The 20,032-nt window shown below is 57.1% G+C and overlaps 2 long non-coding RNA genes across 2 annotated transcripts; both read right to left on the bottom strand.

The window, feature by feature from the left end:
* Positions 1-141: 141 nt before the first annotated feature.
* LOC111935155 (uncharacterized) lies at positions 142-5,008 on the bottom strand. Its single transcript, XR_015274801.1, has 5 exons — positions 4,821-5,008; positions 2,441-2,633; positions 2,083-2,188; positions 1,821-1,963; positions 142-1,207 (listed from the first exon to the last, which is right to left on the bottom strand). It is a non-coding gene; the product is annotated as an uncharacterized LOC111935155 (long non-coding RNA).
* Positions 5,009-13,274: 8,266 nt separating this feature from the next.
* Positions 13,275-17,017, bottom strand: LOC147651020 (uncharacterized). The gene is made up of 3 exons (XR_015274799.1): positions 16,944-17,017; positions 16,355-16,572; positions 13,275-15,033 (listed from the first exon to the last, which is right to left on the bottom strand). It is a non-coding gene; the product is annotated as an uncharacterized LOC147651020 (long non-coding RNA).
* Between the last annotated feature and the right edge of the window lie 3,015 nt (positions 17,018-20,032).

Below are 20,032 nucleotides of genomic sequence, written 5' to 3'. Positions count from 1 at the left end.
AGGGGACAGCTCTGGTGGCTCCTCCGAGGCCGGCTCCCGTGGCACAGGGGCTGCTCTCCGCCGTAGGATCCCGGCGTATTGCACGGCTTCAATCCCTATATGAAGTGGGATGTATAATCACATAGGAATAAAAAGCCATACAAGACGGCAGGCTGTGAGATGCTCCATGCTGGAGGACGACGGGACAGTCCCTCTGCAGTGGCTGCCACGGCCCCCGCTGGCACAGAGCCGGACCCCAGGGAGCCCCCAGGATTCCCCCCAGCCCCTGTATGGGGTCTGTGGGGAGACACAGGAGCCCTGCATCAAACAGAGAAGAGAGGTGATGTGTCAGCCAGGAGAAAGCCTGGGAGGTCCAGAGCCGCTGCAGAGGGAGCCCCAGGAGGTGTCAGCACTTGCTCCCAGCTCTCCCAGCTACCAAGGGCCTCCCACCCCAACTCCCTGCTAGGAGCTTTGACAAGACTTGCTCTGTGCTACACCTGGACCTGCTCCCCTCTCACAGTGCCCATGTGGGAGCATCACCCTGCAGGAGCTCCTCCAGCCTGGGAACCCTCTGCTTGTACCACCATTGTCCCCCAAGGCTTTAGCAGCCCCACCAAGGCAGTGGGTACCACAGCCCTTGAGCACCATCGCAAACAACTGGTAAAGGGAGAAAAAGGAGCCAGCCTCCTCCCTGTGGAGGTCAGGGATCCTTCTCCATCTGACCAGGGAGAGGAGGGCCCAGCAGCTGGAGCGAGCAGTTGCACGGAGCTGTCAGCACCCAGCTGTCAGATCCCAAATCCCCTGGCAGCCCATTAGGAGCAGCTCCTGCCTGCCTGCAGGAGCTCTTGACAGGGGGCCAGGCACTAGCATGAAGGAGTGTGGATCCTCCTCTAAGGGGGTGGACGTGGGTGGAAGGCAACCAGGGAGCTGTTCCTCCAGTGAGTGCTCACAGAGCAGCACTGGCACAACCCCATGTTCGGGGGTGGCAACCAGGGCAGGCTCCCCTGGGAGCCCACCCAAGCAGTGCTGGGGATGAAGCCAAGTGGTGGCCAGCAGAAAGGGCTGTTTGTGCCACCTCCTCTCCTCCTGCCTTTCTGCTCACACCCCGGCAGCAATTCTGGCATCCGCGGGATGGGAGAGCTGGAGCAGTGCCTGGGGCAGGAGAGAACGGGTGGTGGGTGCAGGCTCATGCAGTGCAGGCCAGACCGAGAAGGGATGGTTCTTCTAGCTAAAAGAAAAAAACAAACAAACAAAACAAACAAAAATCCCATACCACCACCCACTACAAAAAAAAAAAAAAAAATCCAACACCCCCCCTCCCCCCCAAAGTAACAATACACTCTCTGGTTGCCACACAGCACCAAAAAACTCTTTGTCCAGGAGAACACAGCCAACCAGCGCCAGAGTGTTGTCTTAAGCAACTCCAGAGGGGCTGAGCCACCCCAGAGCCATCAACCTGGGCTCCCCTTAAGCCAGCAGGAGGAATTTTAAGCCTCAGGCTGCCTTTCCATGCCACAGGGTAGCACTGGGAACATCAACACTCTTCCAAACACTCCCAGAAGCCTTCCTCCATCCCCAGTGCCTGGGTTTCTCTAGGGACTGGAGCTGTGCAGCAGGGTGGACTCTCCACATATCCCTCTGGGATGTCCCTGCCCACGCTGAATGGTGGATGGCAGGAGTCCTGAGGAAAGGGTCTCCACATGTCCCCTCCCTGGGGCAGTGCAGGCAGGGGGCTGCCAGACCCCCAAGGAAGGGGGAATCCATCCACACAGAAGCTTTCTTCAATGCAAAACTGGGGGGGGTGGGTTGGCTTTCCACATCAGTATTTCCAAGTCTCTCACCTTTCTTCCCCAAGAGCTGTCAAACCACATCTCTGCCACGTTTTGGGAGGCTGGAGGGGTCATTCCCACTGTAGAGGGGGACAGCCCTGGCTTTCCCTAGGCCAGGCTGTGCCACAGCATTTGCCAGATCAGGCACTGTGACTCTAAATAAAAAGCACAAATCCCACAGCTTAAGGGGCTTGACCCACCCAAAATCCCCAGCAAAACCCACCCAGGAAGGGAGTGGTGTCGGGCATTAGGGTGGCAGGGAGGAGACACTCACAAGTGACCGCACCACCGGAGAGAACCCAGCACCGTGAGGGCAGCGCCGGGTCTGCCATCGCTCCTGAACTGCCTCCAAACCAAGTCAGCAATTGTGGGATCATCAGCTGATGAATTGTAGGAAAAGATGTGTTTGTGAATCACTGCACCCTGGCTGGGTAAGAACACTGCCAGCGCTGTATTTGGGAGCAATTACTCTCCCCGAGAATGTGAATCATTAGGTATAATTACCCTAATAAATAAAAGGAAGATAGCTCCAGTCTCTAACCTAATCTAGAACAAGCGATTTTCAAGGAGAGATGTATGAAATAAAACCAGGAGTACAAGACAGAGGGAAAGAAGGAAGTGAGCTTCAAAACCTGGATGTGCCATTAATCCTTCCCACAGCAACCAAGGCCAGCTGGCAGCAGTGGAGTGTCTCCCACAGGTCCTCACTGGAGTTTGGTGGCAGAGAATTTGCCATAGAGGGCTCAGGTTTGGATGCAGCAGGGTTGTCCCTTCCCAAGGCAGCATCCCACCGGAGTACAACTTCTCTTGGCAAAAGTTTCCCTGCTACAAAAATGCAAACAGGTTAAAATAAAAACAAAAAAAAAAAAACCCTAAACATTTATTTTGGAGATGATGGGGGGGGGGGGGCAACAGTTACTTGAGTCTAATGAAACCATTTTGCTTTTCCCCTGGGAAACACTGGAATTAAAAAAAAAAAAAAGCACAACAAAAAACTAAGCCCACCCCACTCAAAGTTGACATTTTGAAACGAAGCAGCAATTTTCTTCTCCACTTAAAATGTCATCACAGACTTTCGCTGTAAAAAAAAGCAGCTTTCCCTGAGTGACATTTTGAGGGGAAATGTTGATTTAAAACCAGAAGGAAACCCCCAGTCCATGCAATGAGATGTTTCGAGCTGCAGTGATACTTCTTACAGGGAAATTGATATTTTTTGCAGGAAAAAAACCAAAAAAACACACCCTCAGCCACACATATTTAGTGGTTTGAAGTTCCCACGGGACAAACCCTTTCTCAAGGAGGCAAGACTTTGGAAAAGGATGAAGCAACAGCACTACCCTGTCCTGGAAGAAACAGCAAACAGCATCCCTAATTCTGGGCAAGTTTCCTCAAAAGCTTTGCAAAGCAAAGCAACAAATCAGCAACAGAGTCTGTGTTTGTCCTAGCAGGTGCCAGGCAGGTGGTGCTGGCTCTGTCCTGTCCCTGCAAGATGCCAGTGCAGGAGCTGCTCCTGCCCAGCCCAGCAGTGGGGACGATGCCAAGGCCAGGGGGTGCTGGCACCGGAATGGGGAGCCCTGGTGAGCAGTAACAGGGTTTATCCCACAGCTTTAGAGGGGAGAAATTGGATTTAGTCTGTGACTCATGGGAATCCTGCTTGTTCCCTAGGGAGAAAGAGGATTGTGGCTCACTCCTCTGCTTGCAAGAGGGGCTGGGCTCTGTCTGGAGATGCTCCATGAGATGGGGCTGGGCCTGCACTGCCTCTGCCTGGGCTCTCCTGTTAGGTGGGGTTTGACCAGGAACAATCTGTGCTTGGGCTCTCCCTGGGGCCACCGTTATTGCTGCCTGGGTTTTGTTTTTTTTAATAAACCTGTAATATGAGAAGCCTGCCCAGGAGAGCAGAGGGATTATTGGCAAATATCACTTCCCATTTGCCAGGCTTCGAGGGGCTTTAGCCACATGGATTAGCCAGGAACAGAGAGAGGGACACAAACCACTGGGATGGGACACACCAGAACTGGGTCCTTTGAACACAGGGCTGCAGCAAAATCCTGCAGACAAGTATCCTCCAGCCTCCAAAGGAGAGGGCTGGGTGGGAAGGGCTGTGGAATCCTAATTAGCTTTTTGATATTAATGAATTGGCACTGAAGCAAACAAGGCAGCAACAGTGCCTGGCACAGCTCCTGCTGCCACATCCCAGTCCCAGCACTGGGCAGCCTGCACGAGGGGGCTTGGTGGCACAGTCAGGGACATGGGGACCCAAGGAAACAGCAGCAGGGAGGGGGACATGCCACTGTGTGACAGGAACTGCTATGGGATGGTGGCACAGAGAAGATGCAAAGCATGCACGATGTGAGGGTAGGCTGCAGGACATGCCACAGCTGACACCAGGCCACCTCTTGCACAGGGCCCTCTTCCCTGTCAGGGGCTTTCTGCAAGGCCAAGGCTGTCACTTCATCCCCAGGTGAAGCCAAGAGCCCAAGGACAAGGCATCCCATCACCAGAAATGCCAGCAGGTGCCTGCTGGTTTGGAGACACAAGGTTTGCAAATAAATCTTTATACTGGACATCTGTGTCTAAGCCCCTTTTTAGAGGCTCCAAAAGTTTTTGGGGCATGCAGCAGGCAAGCCAAGAGGAGCCATGGGGTGCAGAGCCCAGGGCCCTTGCCAGGGGTGCTGGAGGCATTCTGTAATATTAATGAGAACTATTAATTATTAAATGCTGCTGGGCAGGGAGGGGAAGGAGCCTCACTCTTGCTCAGGAACAGCCAGTGACCAACAACTTCTTGTCTCCAAGGCTGGCAGCTGCTCAGGGAGGCAAAAGGGCTCCCCACACATCACCTCCAGCCCTCTGGGTGCAAACCTAAGTGCCACCCACCACCAGCAGCTGAATGCACAACCCGGCCACATCCCCACCACAAGCCAGCCCTGAGCTCAGTGTGATGCCAAAAACAAGCAGCACAAGCGCTTCTGGGCAGAAGCATCACTTCAGGCACAGCTTTTGAGTCCAGCTCACCTCTCCCCTGCCTTTACTAGCATGTCAAACAACAAGCCCAGCCCGGGAAGACACAAATTCAACTCCAATTCCTGACTAACTTTACTTATCAGCACAGCCCCACAAAACCCACAAACAACACCACACCCTCCCCTCTACCGCTTTAACTTCTTATAAACCCTCCTGGAAAGGCAGGAATCACTGTGTGCTGTGCAGAGCCACCAGAAGTTGATTAAGCCCTAATTAATTGCATTAAGGTCAGCCAATGTACTCTGTTAAGGAAGAAAGCCAATAATTAAACTCCACGTGTGGTGTGCTTCTGCCATCAGCTCCCCGGGCTGCAGCGGCGGCCTCAGGCTCGCCGGGTTACAGCCAGCACCGCTCCCAGCACATGGCGCTGGCAATCGGGGAAATGATTAAGTGCTGGGCATAAAACCATCAGCACTTCAGCGGCCGGGTGACAAAAGCCACCCAGCAGGGCTGTCGGCAGCCGGGCCGCTCGGGAGGGGACAGCGGGGGGACAGTGGCTGTATGGGGAGCATCCTCTGCAGGGCACCCAGAGGAGGATGCGGCCGTGTCCGGCCAGGCTGGGCCATCAGCCCGGGGCTGGCACGGGCCCCTGCCCGGGGAGGGGAGCTCTCCGGGCCCCGACAATGGGGTTTGTCTAGTGCCGACAAGAGCACCTGCCCCGGCGCTGGGAGCCGGCCAGGGGCACCATATGGAGGGGACCTGCCCCTCGCTGTGGTCTCGGCACGGGGCCAGTCTGGATGGGATGCAGCCCCTGGCATGGAGAGGAGCCCCTGAGCCGGGCGGGACGAGACCACGGGAGCCCAGCAGCGCTCCAGCCTGGAAATGTGACCACCAGGTGCAGGGATGGTGGATACAAGGTGGGAGTGAGCGTCACTTTGTTCCTGGCCAGGCCCAGGTGCTCCAGGGCCTGAGACACTGAGGGTGCTGCAGGGGAGCCCCAGAGGAGCCCAGCCCTGCAAGACAAAACCTTGCCTCGCCCTGGGGCTTTGCAGCAGAGCAGGGAGTGACAGGACAGCCCGAGGGATGAGAAACGGGGTCCCGCAGCATCTGAGGAGAGGAAGGAGTGTGGGGCATTTGGGGCTCTGCCTCGTCAATCCCTCTCTGGCAGCAAGCTCATTTAAAGCTTTTCTTTGCTCCCAGCTGAAAAACTAAAGGCCAAGGTAATCTGCCTGCCTGTCCCTCTTTGTCTCGGGGATAATAGCAGCCAGTGCAGTGTGGAGCCCCCCAGGGCTTTGCAGATTAGAGCTTTCAGAGATGTCTACGGTGAGTGCCTGGACAAAAACGAGAGGTGGTGGAGCGGAGCAGGACGAAGGGGACCCCACAAGGTCACCCACTCCCTCCCTGCCTAGCTGCATCTCCCCTCCTTGCCCTGGCACTGGCCAGGTGGGGGACGGGATGGTGGCCAGGAGATGGGTCAGGGCAGAGTGCTCCTCTGGGTGTCCCAGCTCCAAAGGCTGACTTCACTGAGGGCAGTTATGATTATGTCACAGCAGCTTTTTGTTTTATAACTTACACTTTGACGATTCTGATAATTGCACATCTGAACTGGGGAGGGGAGGAAATAGAGACAAAACCATGTAACCTGCCACAAAAACCACAACAGTGTGAGCTACTGCTCCCGTAGTCACAATGACTTCTCTACAAGCCACCTATAGACCCAAAATGACTGGCTGGAGACATGGGAATCGCTGTACAGGGCTGAGCTGCAGCTGGCTTTTCAATAACTCAAAGGGTCAAGACACTGGAGAAAAAAAATCCCAAACTAGTTCCCCTATTTCTCATGAGTTTTGTCTGGCAGGAGGCGTCCCAGCCCCGGCAACGAATATCCGCTCAGGAATGTCTCATGTCTAAAAGGCACACAAAAAAAGGGGGGAGGTGGGAGGAAACCCTAGGCCCGGCCTTCTTTCCCCGTGGCCGAGTTCAAGCGGCTTCGAGGGGGCAGGCAGGGGCTCGCAGCAGTTGTGCTGGGGCTCAGCAGCGCAGGGGCAGGCGGAGGGCAGAGCAGAGGAAGACAACATCCCTCGTTCATCGCCCTCCCCGGCTCTGTTCCCGCTGTGGATGTGCACGGCAGCCCCAGGATGCGGCCGGGCCCCGGCTCCTGATGGTGCCCTGCTCACCCTCGGTCCTCCCCGTCACCGCACACGCCATTGCTCCAAACGGAGCCCTCGGGGCCGCCGCGGCCGTGCCGAGCCCGAGGCGCCCGGCCCGCGCTCCCCTCGGCGCTCGGTGCCTTCACCTCCCGCTCCACCCGCCTTTATTTAGCTCATCAGCACCATCGGGTGCCCCAAGCCACAGCGGCATCCTGTAAAAACAACTTCCTTGGGGACGAGGAAGTGGGCGTTTTGTAGACCCTGGTGTGTGCGTACCCCCCGAAACACCCCGCATGCCTTCTGTGCGCTGCCCGCCCCGAGCATCACCTCTTCCCTGCCTTTTAGAGCCAGCCTAGAGATGGAGAAGGAAGCAGAGCCAGAGGGAAGACAGACACCAGACAATAAATCCATGGCTAAAACCAGTGGTCCTCAAGAGCCCAGCTCTGGGTTGAACAGACCCCATCGCTGCTCTGCCCTTCGGGGTGCCCACACCTTCCCCTGGGCGCTCCATCCCCTGGGCGCTCCATCCCCTGGGCGCTCCATCCCCTGGGCGCTCCATCCCCTGGGCGCTCCATCCCCTGGGCGCTCCATCCCCTGGGCGCTCCATCCCCTGGGCGCTCCATCCCCTGGGCACTCCATCCCCTGGGCACAGCACCCACGCCGGCTGCCGCCCGGGGTGATCCACAGCATCCCACTGAAATTTTAGCTCCAGCCTCCGTAGCAGATGGAGATAAGGACAAAACTACTCCCTCGCTTATAAACAAGGGGCCAGATTCTGCCGCCGGCATCCGGCAGGCGATACCCGAGCCGGAGAGGCCAAAGCCGGGCACAAAGCGGCTCGGAGCAGGGATCGCAGCCGGGGTCCGGCAGCCTGCCCGCGGTGCGGGGACACGGAGGCACAGAGCAGTCCTGGCTTCTCCGTTTACCTGGGGCTGCTGTGAATCCCAGCAGCGCAGGAGGAGCCACGCAGAGCAAAGGCGGCTCGGGGAAATGGGATCCCCGCCTAGGGACGGTATCAAAGACACATGCAAAAGGGAAAATAAAAGACCAACCCCCCCCTTCCCCCCCTCCCCGTCCCTCATTCCCGTCCCTGTTCCAAACAAAGGCAAACCTGGGCACAGCAGCACACACCTGAAACACAAGCACCTGAGACCCCAAGCCCCCTGAGACCCCCAGGCCGCCCGAGGGCCGCCCCCAGCCCCACGGGACCGTCGGGGGCCAGAACCACACACAGATCCGAGTGACAGAGGTGCCCAAACCGAGACACGGGGCCCGTGATCAAAATCATGCTGGGAGAAAAACCCACCCTGGGAAAAGCAGCTCCGCGGAGGTACCTGTGTCAGCCCGCCAGTGCCCCCCAACCGCGGGCCACCCCAACACTGCCCTGCCTGGGAGGTGACAGGTATTTATTGGGGCGAGCGGTGTCCCCCCGCGCTGGGGACCGCGGCTGGAGGGCGGCGGGGCTGCCATTGGCTCCCGCACCACCCGGGCAGCATCGCTCTCCAGGGGCTCGCTCTGCCAGGGCCAACTTTACAAGGGAAGCAATTTTTTTCTTTTTTTTTTTTTTTTTTCCCCAGCTGAAACAAAGACGAGGGCTCGAGCGAGCGAGAGCACGGATGAGAAAACAGGAGCGGGGGGGGAGAGTGGGCTGGGGAAAAAAAAGTCCACACAAACCCACGGATCTTGAAACAAGAGGGAAGGATAAAAAAGAAACCAGAGGCTGCAGAGGTAGACGTGGAGATGGGAGGATGAAAAATTGCAGAGGGAAGAGGCGGCAGCAGGGAACGGAGCAGAGAGCTCAGCCGTGTCACATGTATCGCATCCCCGGAGAGCCACCGGCCACCCCGGTAGCCCACCGAGGCCACCCGGGACGATGCACTGAGCCTACGGGGAGTCGGTCTCTCGCGGGCCGGGGCTCTGCGGGGAGAGGAGCCAAGGGCTCGGCCCCTCAGGACATGACTCCTGCCTGCCAGGGTGTTCCCCGCTAGACCGGGCTCTCCCCCAGGCTCCCCCGGCCCCACCAAGCTGGCCAGAGCAGCGACCCCTGGGGAAATGGGGGGCCACAGCGAGCGGCCGAGGAGTCCCCCCGAGGTGTCCCTCCCCCGGATCCACCTGCCGCCAGGCAGCCGGCGCCCGACCCACGCCCACGCCGGCCCTTGGCATCCCCCGGCCTCGCTCTCCGTGGGCACCCGAGGCGCCCCATCGCCCCGAGCGGTCCCCGGGACCGCCGATCCTCCATCCCGGAGCCTTTCCGCCGCGGCCGGCCAGGCGGCCGCCCCTCTCCCGGCAGGATCCAACCCCGGCTCCGGCAGCAGCGGGGACTCCCCCGCTCGGGGCTCCGCCGCTCCCATCCCCGGGGCCGGTGCCGGCCGGGCAGGACCCGGCGCCGCTCCAGCCGAACGGAGGCTGGCGCACCTGCCCCGCCGCCCGCTCCTGCCCCGCACCGAGCTCCCCCTGGGCCGGCCGCGCTGCCGGTGCCGCTGCCGGTGTCGGTCCTACCTGCGCGGCGCCGCCGTCCCCGTCTGCAGCCGCCGCCGACTCGCGCTGCCGCGGGGGCGGGCAGCGGGAAGGGGGGGCGAGCGCCCCCTCCCCGCCCCCGGCCCTGCCCGGCACCGGCCCCGGGGATGGGAGTCCGGCCGGGGCTCCCCGCCCCCGCCGCTGCCTCCCCTGCCTTACCCCCGCCTCCCCCACCCACCGCCCGGCATCCCCTCGGGACCCCCCCGCTCCCGGGGCCGCTCTGAGCGCAGGAGGAGCCCAGCCCGGGATGGGGACACAGCCCGCGATGGAGGTCACAGCCCAGATGTGGGCCTGGGAGGGAGAGGCACAGGGAGCCCGGGACAGGGATGCCCACCCTGGGAGACAGACCAAAACATCTCGGGCAGGATGGAGCATCGTCACCGTCCTCTTTCCCACTGAGCAGTGGCAGGTCCAGGGAAGGGGCTGTGGCTGTCCCCACACACATGGCAAGGCGTGCTGCATGTGCATGCTGCGCTGGTGATGCAGCTCCGGGCCCTGAGGTGCGCTCAGGTCCCGCAAAACACACACATACGAACGCCCTTCTGCGTCCTCCAGCTGGGTACTGCCGCCTCTGCCAAATGCTCCCAGGCAAGGTGGCTGTCACCCACCATCCTGGGTGACACCAACTCAGAGGGGACGTTGGGATCGGTGTCGCACCCCATCCACATACACACGTCCCTCTTTGATACCTCTCAGCTGATTTGGCTCCCTCTTCATCTCTGAGGGCTTGTGCTGGGGTGGCAGAAAAATCCAAGGGGAAAGGGCACCCAGGCTTGGTCCCATTCATCCCCTGCTCACTCCCAGCTCCACTATGCTGCTGGCCAGAGCGTGGCACAGATGCCAGGCTCTGAATCGTGGTGGCACAGGTGGCCTTGGGGCTTGCCCTGGAAAAGGAGGGGATGGGAGTGTGGTGTGGGAGCTGTGTCCCACCACTACCAACTCCCTGGGACATCTTCGGGCTCCACCTTAGCACCCTGGATTCGCCCAAGCTCCCGTGCCCTTCATGCTCCCTGTCCCAACCCATGCCATTCCTCTAGCATTAATAAAGCCATTAATTAGTAGATTGGAGATATGGCTCAGAAATGCCACTTTGGAGCGAGCTGGAAGTGCTGCAATTGGGATCACAGCGATAAGCAGGTTCAAGGAGGCAGGAGATAAGTTAATGCCAGGGCCAGTGTTTAATACAGGCAATTCCTCCCCAGGCCATTTCTGGAGCCCCGTGCACAGGCCCGCAAAGAAAAGCAGTGTGAGAGAAGAGCTGGGTCTCTCGGGAGAGGAGCCGGAGCGGGGAGAGCGGAGCCGCACAGAGCCGCCTTTCATTACAAAGGGCCGGGAAGCGGCTCCGAGCTGCCAGCAGCACTGACACGATGCGAGAGGGGATTTTTCAGGCTGATGCAGCAACAAAGGCAGTTAAATCTAGCCAGGTAAGAGGCTTTCGAGGTTAGCTGGCTGTTCTCACAGCACAGGCTTTCTTTTCTTTTTTGCCTTTTTTTTTCCCCCCCTCTCTTTTCCCCCTCCTTTTCTAGGGGGAATTATTTTTGGTAATCCATGTGTTGCTGCTCGTTGGGCGCTGGAGCAGAAGTAAGCAGGTAAGCGGCACTTTTATCCCCAGCCCAGCTTCCCATCACGGCCAGGACTCCAGTGAGGGGCTCTGAGCCTCAAAGAAAAGCGGCAAGGCTGGGCCAAGGCAGCTGGAGCAGCGCTAAGATCACAGCAGCTGGGAATTCCATCTCTTTTTGATTGAAATGATGGCAGGGGGAAGCTACCTGGAGAGGAGCAGCTTCCACAAGTGCCTGCTTCACTGCTGGAGGCTGTGTGCGTTGTCACCGGTGGTTTGGGGTGCTGGCACCCACCTGGAGTCACTGCCTGGCCCTACTGGCAGGGCAGAGGGGTGCTGGGCATGGGAAAGCCACCCATGACACCCACATCAATCACCCTGCAAGGAGCCCAGCACCTTTGTGTAGGGAGAGGGGCATGCTGTGGTCCTAGGGCAGGAGGATGCGCCCATCACTGGCTCTGCAGGGAATCCAGGTGGTTCAGGCATCTCAGTGGGACCTTGTGGAGACTGAAGCCCAGACCCTGGAGCCTGTTGGAGGCCAGGAGGGTGTTTCTGAAGGGATTTGTGTTTCTAGAGACCTGCATGCCAGCCCCAGTGCTCCCTAGGGAAACACCCTGGGCTGTCCTGGGCAGCTGCCTTCCCACCAGTCCTGCCAGGTGGAGGATGATCCAGTGGTCTGTGACTCAACACCTCCTCCCAGGGCTTCACATCAGCAGGTGGGACGTGACACGAGCCCGGAGGCTGCAGTGAGCCAAGCCGGCAGGGGCAGCACTCAGAGAGCTGTGCTGCCCTGCAGGGACCCACAGCCCCTTGCCATCCCCGGCTCGCGGCCGTGACGGGTGGCCACAACTCATCTCCCTGATGGAGCTTGTCATTTCATCCTTCTCCTGGTGGCACCAGATCCAGATCCAGCTGGTGCAATGGTGTTGTTGCTCCATTCCCTCGCGATGCCTTTGCATCACCCTGGGCCATGTGCCATGCTGGTGCTGGCTGCTTCCTGCAGCTCGTGCCCACACTGCGCTCTGGTTATCGGTGCAATCACCACCACCGAGGGGCTCAGCAGCCTGCCCAGAGTCCTGAACCCTGCCTTAGTGTCGGGTGAAGGCAGTTGAAAATCCCTCTTCCTCCCCATCCTCCTCCTCTTTTCCCTGCGTCCACCATCGCAATAAGAATAAACCAATTGCACCGTTGTTCGTTTCATATTTAATAAGGGTTTGAGGAGCAGATCTCCCAGCAAGCCCCTGCTATCAATCAAACCCTCACAGAGTCCCCCTTTGCGCCCGCCTTTCTAAGAAGAAAGAAAACAAAATTGGTCTAATTTATTATTCATTTGTTCATTAAGTCTGTATTAACCAGATATATTATAAAGGAAAACAGGATTGCGCCTTTTGATCAGCAAACCTCTGCTCATGAATATCCATGAGGCTCCCCCCTACCCCAGCACCTCTCCCGTGTGTGGAGCAAGCCGATGGAGGGTGTCAGTGGTGGGTGCTGGCACCGGGCTGGCTCCTGGCACACCCCAGAGCTGGGGAGCCGCTCTCAGCTCTCTCTGCCTGCAGAGCATTGGGGATCAGCTGTGCCATCCCACGGCACTCCAGAGCTCAGGTCACTCACGGCTGCCCACAGCTGGGAGGGAGAGGCCGCGCCCTGCTGGGTGCAGGAGGCTGTGGGGACATGCTGGGGGGCACTGGGGTGATGGGCTCCCCTCTCTTCCTGCCTGGGGCTGAGCAGGAAGCCGAGCAGGTGGTGTTTCCGCGGTGTGAAAAAGCAGCATATGTCCCTGGATCCCTGGCGCGTGGCGGCGGCGCCGATGCCCGCGACTCCCCCGATGCTGTGGGGAGACACAGAGGGACCCCAGGTGCCAGTGCAGGACCAGCACAGGACTGGAGCAGCATGTATCCCTGCTCCCTGGGGCATCCTGCATGAACCCCTTGGTCCATCCTAGGGAGGACGGGCCAGGGCAGGGTTGGAACCCCGGGATATGTTGCAGGGACTGGCTGGCACCGGGTCATAAGCTCATGGTGACATTCACCCAGAGCCAGCAGCATCTCGGGCAGCAGCAGAGCATGGAGAGCCACGTCCCAGCCCAGCAGGATGGTGCATCCCAGCCCTGCCCAGGAGCTGCTGCACCCTGCAGCAGCAGTGGGCGTACACGGAGAAATGCCACATCCGCATGGATGTCCATGCACTCATGCAGTCCAGCCAGACCTGAAAATAGGTTGGTTTAAAAAATGCATCACTTTGAAGTTATGTAAATGAAAGGCAGAGGCAAACAGAGCATGCTGGCAAAAGGGTTTCCAATTTTTTTTTTTTTTTTCCTCCTCGTCAGCTTCCTCTGGTTAAAATTGGGTTGCAATTCATTAATAAAGGAACAGTTGTACTGAATAAGCTCCCGTGCTTAAATCAGGACAGAGAAGCGTAATTAACCCAGCTCCAGTCTGATGTGATGGAAGAGGAAAATGCTCTTCTGTTTTGGTCCCTTCTCTTAAAAGCCCGCTGCGTTCTCCCGGCCTCTTGGGAATGGAGCTGAGCTTCTTATTTAAAAATGAAGCTCGCAGCCTGACAGAGCGGGTTCATGTATATATATATAAAAGCTGTCATGATGATATTTTATTCATACCCCTCTTCCCCTTCCCTTTGCTTGGAAAATCCAGGAGCAGCCAGCAGGCAGGGTGGAGAGAGAGAAAGCAAGAATCCCCTTTTAAAAGTAAATTACAGATGCAAGTCACATTAGTTGAAGCCCCACGAGGCGGCAGATTCCTGAGTACCAGGGCTGGCCCCGGCGGCTTGGCCAGCCCAGACCTGGCACAGCAGCTCCCCAGCCCGAACGCCACCCGTGAGAGAGCAGGAGGGGACAGGCTGGGGGTGGCACCACTGCTTTGTACAAGACGAAGATTTCTCCTCACTCCTCCAAACGGAGCTATCACCTAGATCACAGCCTAATTAAGGGCCACAAAGGGCTCCCGCTGGCAGGTCCTATAGGTGGGATTCAGCCCGTCGTCCTGGGCTCAGGGTGAGGGGATTCCTTCTCCACCGTTATTTCTGGGGCTGAATTCCCCCTTTCCCCACAGCAGTTTGTCTGGATGAGCCAGACGCTGTCCGGCCGCTGTCGAAGCGGCACGTGGCTCTGCATGTTGATGGAGCATCCCTGCGGCTCGGCTCTGCCTGGCCCTGCTCCCCCCCTTCCTCCGCCGCCGCTTCCTCACCTGCTGTAAAAATCGCTGGCTGGCTGCATGGCAAGGCAAATTGTATTTTGGGTGGTCTTTGGGTGGGGAGGAGCTGCCCACAACAAGGGTGTTGGATTTGCTGCGCAGGGCAGGGAGTCTGGTGAAGCAGAGCAGGACAGAGGGGTCTATTGAAGCTGGGAATGCTGCAGGACTGGCTTGATGTGACAGACAGATGCTGAATTACACACGGCATCAGCCACAGACCCATCAACATCTCCGCTGCCCCTGCTGAAGCTACACTGTGTCACCTGTCACTGTCCCTGTGTCACCTGGGGTGAGCTGAGGTGAATGAGGGGCGCAGTGTGGGAACACCCCCGCAGGAGCAGCCCTGAGATGGGGACACACAGAAGGACCTGTGCAATGGGGAGCAGTTCCCCTGTGCCACAGGGCTGCCAGTTACCACTGAGCTGCAGCAGGGCTGGCACTGCTCCATGGCACCGCTCCCCCTCCGGCAGGGACCTTCTAGGGACCTTCTCCATGTTTCTTCTGCTTTGCTCCCAGTCCCTGCCCGTGTCCACCCCTCATTGCTCTACCCCAGGGGATTTTGAGGCTTTAATAGCTTTATTAAAACTAACAGACTGGTTCCCAGAGCACAGGGATGCTGGACCCTGCCATGAACCCATCATACACCCCCATGCGTGGCTGTGCCGGCACCGCTGGGCGCAGGCGTGGAGGGAACAGGGGCATAGCCAGGGCTCATCCTGCCCTGCCACACACCAGAACACCTGGAAATCCTTGGTGGGACAAACTGAATCCCTGGGATGAAGGAGATGTGGGTGATGCCAGCCAGCCGTTTTGTAGCAGACATGTTTCTGGCGAGGAGAAAAAAAAAGAAAAATCAGTGTTTGTTTCTTTCTGAGAAGATTGCTCTCTGCGCACTCCTTGTATTTAGTTATTATTAAAGGGTTGTTTTGCTGTCAGTGAAAGCCTGCAATTACGGGCTCTCTCTTTTTTTTCCTGGCTGTCACTATTCCCCATGAAAGCATTGCCCACAATTTTAGCATTTCTGCATTTCAATGTAAAGAAAAAGAAATTGAGATTTGGGCTGACACTTTCCATGTGCACATGGCTGGTTTCAACCTCCTCTGATTATCACCCCGCCAAAAAAACATCATTTTGGGGGTTCAGACCAGAGCAGAATGTAGCTGTGCTCTAGCAGAGGCTCTTTAGTCTTTATCCCCTTGCTTGTTCAACCCACATCCAGGCAAAAAAGTTCCCAGGAATCCTACCAGTGCCAATGCTGTGGTCAGAAAACCAACACCACCTCACATCCTGCTCCCATAAGTGTGCTGTGCAGAAAAAAGTATACAATTTTCACTGAAGATACTTTAAAATGTCCCTTGGACAAATAATTCATGGCTGATGGCTGGAAGCACACTTGGTGCCCTGTATCGGTCTGCGCCAGCTCCGCATTTTGCCTTCTGCACCACAGATCCCTTCCCTGACCCCATGAAACCTGGAATACCCCCAGCCAGAACCAGCATCCATTTGGAGCCAGGGATGCAGCAGATGAGGCAGACTTGGCCCTGCTGGAGCCCAAATCCTCAACATTCCTAGAGGAATTCCCCCAAAGTTCATGGGGACACTTCTCCTCTCTCCGAGCCCTCCTCCCTGGCTGTATCACCACTAATCTAATGTGGCTAATTTTAAACGAAGCTGCCCTCCCTTGACATGCATCTCCCCGTGGCATTGAAATTAAATGTAGGCTGTAATTTGGCATTTGAGAAGCGAAAGGGATGGTGGCCCTAAGGGAAAAGATAACAGCTTGGCTGTTTGTGTTAAATAGCTGTCTGCGAGCTTCAAACTGCAGCCGGAGATTCAGCTCACCGCGGGCAGGCTGCCAGCCCCCAGCCTGCTTTTTGGCTGCAGCTCCTTCACAGCAGGAAGCTCAGAGGGGGGATCTCAGCCCCGACCCCCCCATTGCATCTCACAGGGCATCTGCTTTTTCCCCACCCTCCGTGGCTTCTGCTAAAACTGTCTCGCAGGCTCCTCGCTCCAGGGGCCACGGCCACCAGGAAAGCACCAGGGATGGATGCACAGCCACGGGCAGGGAGAAGTGCACTCCTTTGGGGCATTCTGAGCCTGGCATGGGGCAACACAGGCTGGCAGGGCCATCCCAGTTCTGTGCTGTACCTTGTGAGGTGGTGGCAGCCCATCAGGGACATCCCTGCCAAGTGCTGCACCAGTGTGGATTTGCAGCTGGCGATGCTGGGATTTGGCCTCAGCGAGGCACAGAGGTCTCTAGATTGGCTCCAGACCCCAGCTCTCCTTGCAGAGGAAAGCTGTCTGCCACCTGAGGACTTTGCTTTAAATAAAAGTTTACTTCGCTCAAATCCAATGTTTCTCTTGGCCTGAAACAAAAATTAATTTTAATTTCAAGATCACTTTTTTTTTTTTCATATTTTAATGGATGCTGTTAATAAAAGGGAGACTTTGAGATAGCAATTTCCAGCAGCAGAACATGCCTGTTTTGGGGGCAGTTTGTTTTAAACTGGAAAAATTTGCCAAGGCAGTGGGAATTTTCCTGGGCTCCTAGGTTGCTCCCAGTCACCTGTGCAGGGGACACCGGGGCAGACAGGGGATGGAAGAGGCAGATGTCCCCGTGGCCGGGGCCAGCTGCAACCCAGGGATGGGGCTCCCCGATGGGATGGTTACCTGGTGCACCCCACAGCCCTTCTCCTTCCCAGCCCACCCACCTCCATCCCTCTGCCCTCCTCCTTACCCGCACCCAGTTACCATTTCCCAGGAGCTGCTCGTCCCTCCCAGCCCTTTGTACCGCTTGTCTCCATCCTCCCCTTTGTTTAGCATTTTAATTATTTTAATTACCTTGTTTGCCAGCTTATCGCGGCGCTCAAACCCATCTGTGTGCGCGCGAGCAGACACAGACTTTTATCTGCAGCCCGCCGTCAGCCCCATTAGCATTTTTTACTCCGGCTTTGGTGGAGGAAAGGAGAAATTAGCATTTCTGCCTGGGCCGGTGGGGCTGGCACGGTCGTCCCTCGCCTCGCAGGGTCACTTCATTCTTCCCAGAAGAATGGGACTAATTTATCTCCCCCCTCCTCCTTGTATCCATTTCAAATGAGAGATTAATATAATGACAAACATCAAGCCCGAGCTAGGGCGATGCCTGAGCCCTGCCATGGGGTTTTCCCCCGCCAGGGAGGCAGGCGGTGGTGTTCAGGTGAGGTGGATGCTGTCCCCAGGGAGCACCCTTGGGTCGCCAGGAGCAAGGTGCCTTTGGAAAAAAAGCTTCTTCCTGTCGAATTTGGATGCTAAAATGCTGCTTGGTGGTGGAGACAGGCGGCAAAGGCAGGGATGCTGGACCCAGCTGTGAGTGGGAGGGGATGGGGACGTGGCTGGGGGCTTCAGGCTGTGGTTAAAACAGCCATGCTGATGCAGTGGAAGGTGCTTTCCAGGTGGGCTGCATGGCTGGAGCCCCCCACTCTCCTTCAGGGACAAATGAGAGATCTCACTGCTGGAAACCCTCTCCCAGCATCCTCTTAGCACCACTTAAATGTCTCTCCCAAAGAGGCCCAGCCACCAATAAATCTGTATCAGCTCACCTTCAAACACACTTCGGTGCCCTATTTTCTCTGCACAACAACAAATTAACAGCCCCAGTTTTGGGAATGACTGCCAGTCCCCCCAGCAGGGCTCCCCTGAGTGACCCAAGACCCCTTTTTACTTCATGGAAGCGCTGCTGTAATCCTGCTGTGAGCTGCACCCGGAGCCCTGCCCGTGGGGAGGGGGTGCAGTGAGGGCAAGGCTGGGTGAGCTGTGGTCCCCTATGGAAAGCTGGGTTGCCAAGGGTGTTCATGGATACCCAGCTGTGCCCTGGTGTGAGCAGGGTGGGAAACATCCTGTGGAGCTGGGCTCTGCAGCCAGGAGCTCCACCTCAAATAGGACATCTGTAGGCAGGACACCTCCTGGAGAAAGAGCACCCCGTGGAGACAAGATGTTCCATGGAAACAGAAACCCTTTTGGAGAGAGGACATGTATCCAGGTCAGGAAAACCCTTGGGGACAGGATGTTCCTTAGTCACAGGACCTCAATTTAGGACAGGGTGTTCTTTGGGAACAGCACCCCTGTCCATGATAGGACATCCCTTGGGAACAGGATCCCCTGTTCCAGGATAAGAATGCCTCTTTGGAACAAGAGTCCCATCCAGGACAGGATGTTCCTTTGGGACAGAAATCCCCTTAAGGACAGGCAGGATGCCCTTAGAGGACAGGCCAGGCCCTTTGCTGCCAGGGCAGCAGCCAGGACCCTCAGATGCCCCCAACATCTGCTTCTAAACCCTCCTTTAAACACTCAACACACTTCAGTGTATGAATAAAGGGTCTCACACTTCTGACTAGAGTCACCAGGAAACGTGGGGTGAATTAACCAAATTCCAGAACAGAAGAAATCTCCTAAAAGCCTGCACACCTTTCCTGCACCCAGCAAAGTCCTTTAAGATCCAGAAAAGGCTAGAAAGGCCAATTCACTGTTTCCAAAACTGTTAAACAAAGGAGTCAGAGACAAAAGGATCCATCAGCCCAGGGAGTCTTGAGGGAGACATGCAGGGACAGTGACCATGGGACCCACCATGTCCCTCCACCACAGCCTGCCTTGGGAAAGCCGGTGTTTTGCTGAGGTTTGGGCTGCAAAACTTAACAAGGAACGAATTCAAAAGAGAAACTTCACTAAAATAGCTTTAGGAAATCATTCCACCAAATGGATGGGATTGGAAACAAAGGAAGGCAGAGGGACCAAACCCAAGGCAAGGGAATATCAGGACATGGCACCGTTCACTGAATGTGCTGAGGTGATGAGGAGGGGGTAAGGAGGAAGGACTGCCCGACTGCAAGGAAGGTGCCTCTTGGTGGCAAGGCCAGGCTTGGCTGTGTGGTGTTGGTGGTGGCACTGCAGGGCAGGTGAGAGAAGAGCACCAATCCCACAGTGCCCAGCCATACCATGCTGTGGGAGACAGCCACTTCCTTCTCAAGCCTGTCATCAGCTCTGAGCTCCACTGCTGCTGGAAAGCATGGCAGATTCGATCTATAATTTACAGGGATATCCATCTGGGAAGCGGCTTGACAAGCCTGGGAGAGCAGCATTGCCCTCCTGGCTCCTGCTCTTCTCTTAATTTAAAAATTCTTTACACTGAGGCATGGTATGAGTAAGGGCCAGTGACAGGCACCATCCCCTCCCTGCTCTGTCGCTGCCTGCTTGGCTTGCCACAGCCGGCCCTTGCGTGCTGCTTTCAGCCTCCCCAGGACGCAGTTTGGAGGCGTTGACTCCCGCACCTTTAACTCAGATGCTCGGGACAGGCTTTCTTAGGGAGCCCCCAGAGATGCTGCAGTTACCAGGGCTGGGCTGGATGATGCTGGTTGCTGTGGAAACAGCAGGGCTGGATCCAGGGACCACAGCATTTTCCCTGCACCTGGGACCAGCTCCTCTCACCTAGTTTGCAGCTGGAGAGTGCAGGATGCAGGAGAGCTGTTCTTGTGGCACTGGGTTGTTCCCAGCCCCATTTTCCTCCGGGATCAATGGGCTTATCCCCTCTCACATGTGTGTGTGTGTGTGTCATACTCCCTGGGGAGCCTCCATGCTTTGGGCCTGGCCCACCACCTCTCCTCCAGCCATTCCCCCAGGAACTGCAGGGCACAGCCTGGCAGCTTCAGGCCACCACATCCCAAGAAAGCCTTTTGCACCAGCACCATGACTTCACTCAAGCAGTGCACCAGCACAGGCTCTCCTAAATGTCACCCAGACCTGGGAGAGGTGGGACACAGTGGGACAAGCCACACAGGGTCCTCCTTAAGTGTA

The sequence above is a fragment of the Cyanistes caeruleus genome, chromosome 11, assembly GCF_971803275.1.
Source record: "Cyanistes caeruleus chromosome 11, bCyaCae1.hap1.1, whole genome shotgun sequence".
NCBI lineage: Eukaryota > Metazoa > Chordata > Aves > Passeriformes > Paridae > Cyanistes > Cyanistes caeruleus.
Note: the sequence above shows the minus strand (reverse complement) of the source record. Positions and strands in the feature narration are given on the sequence as shown.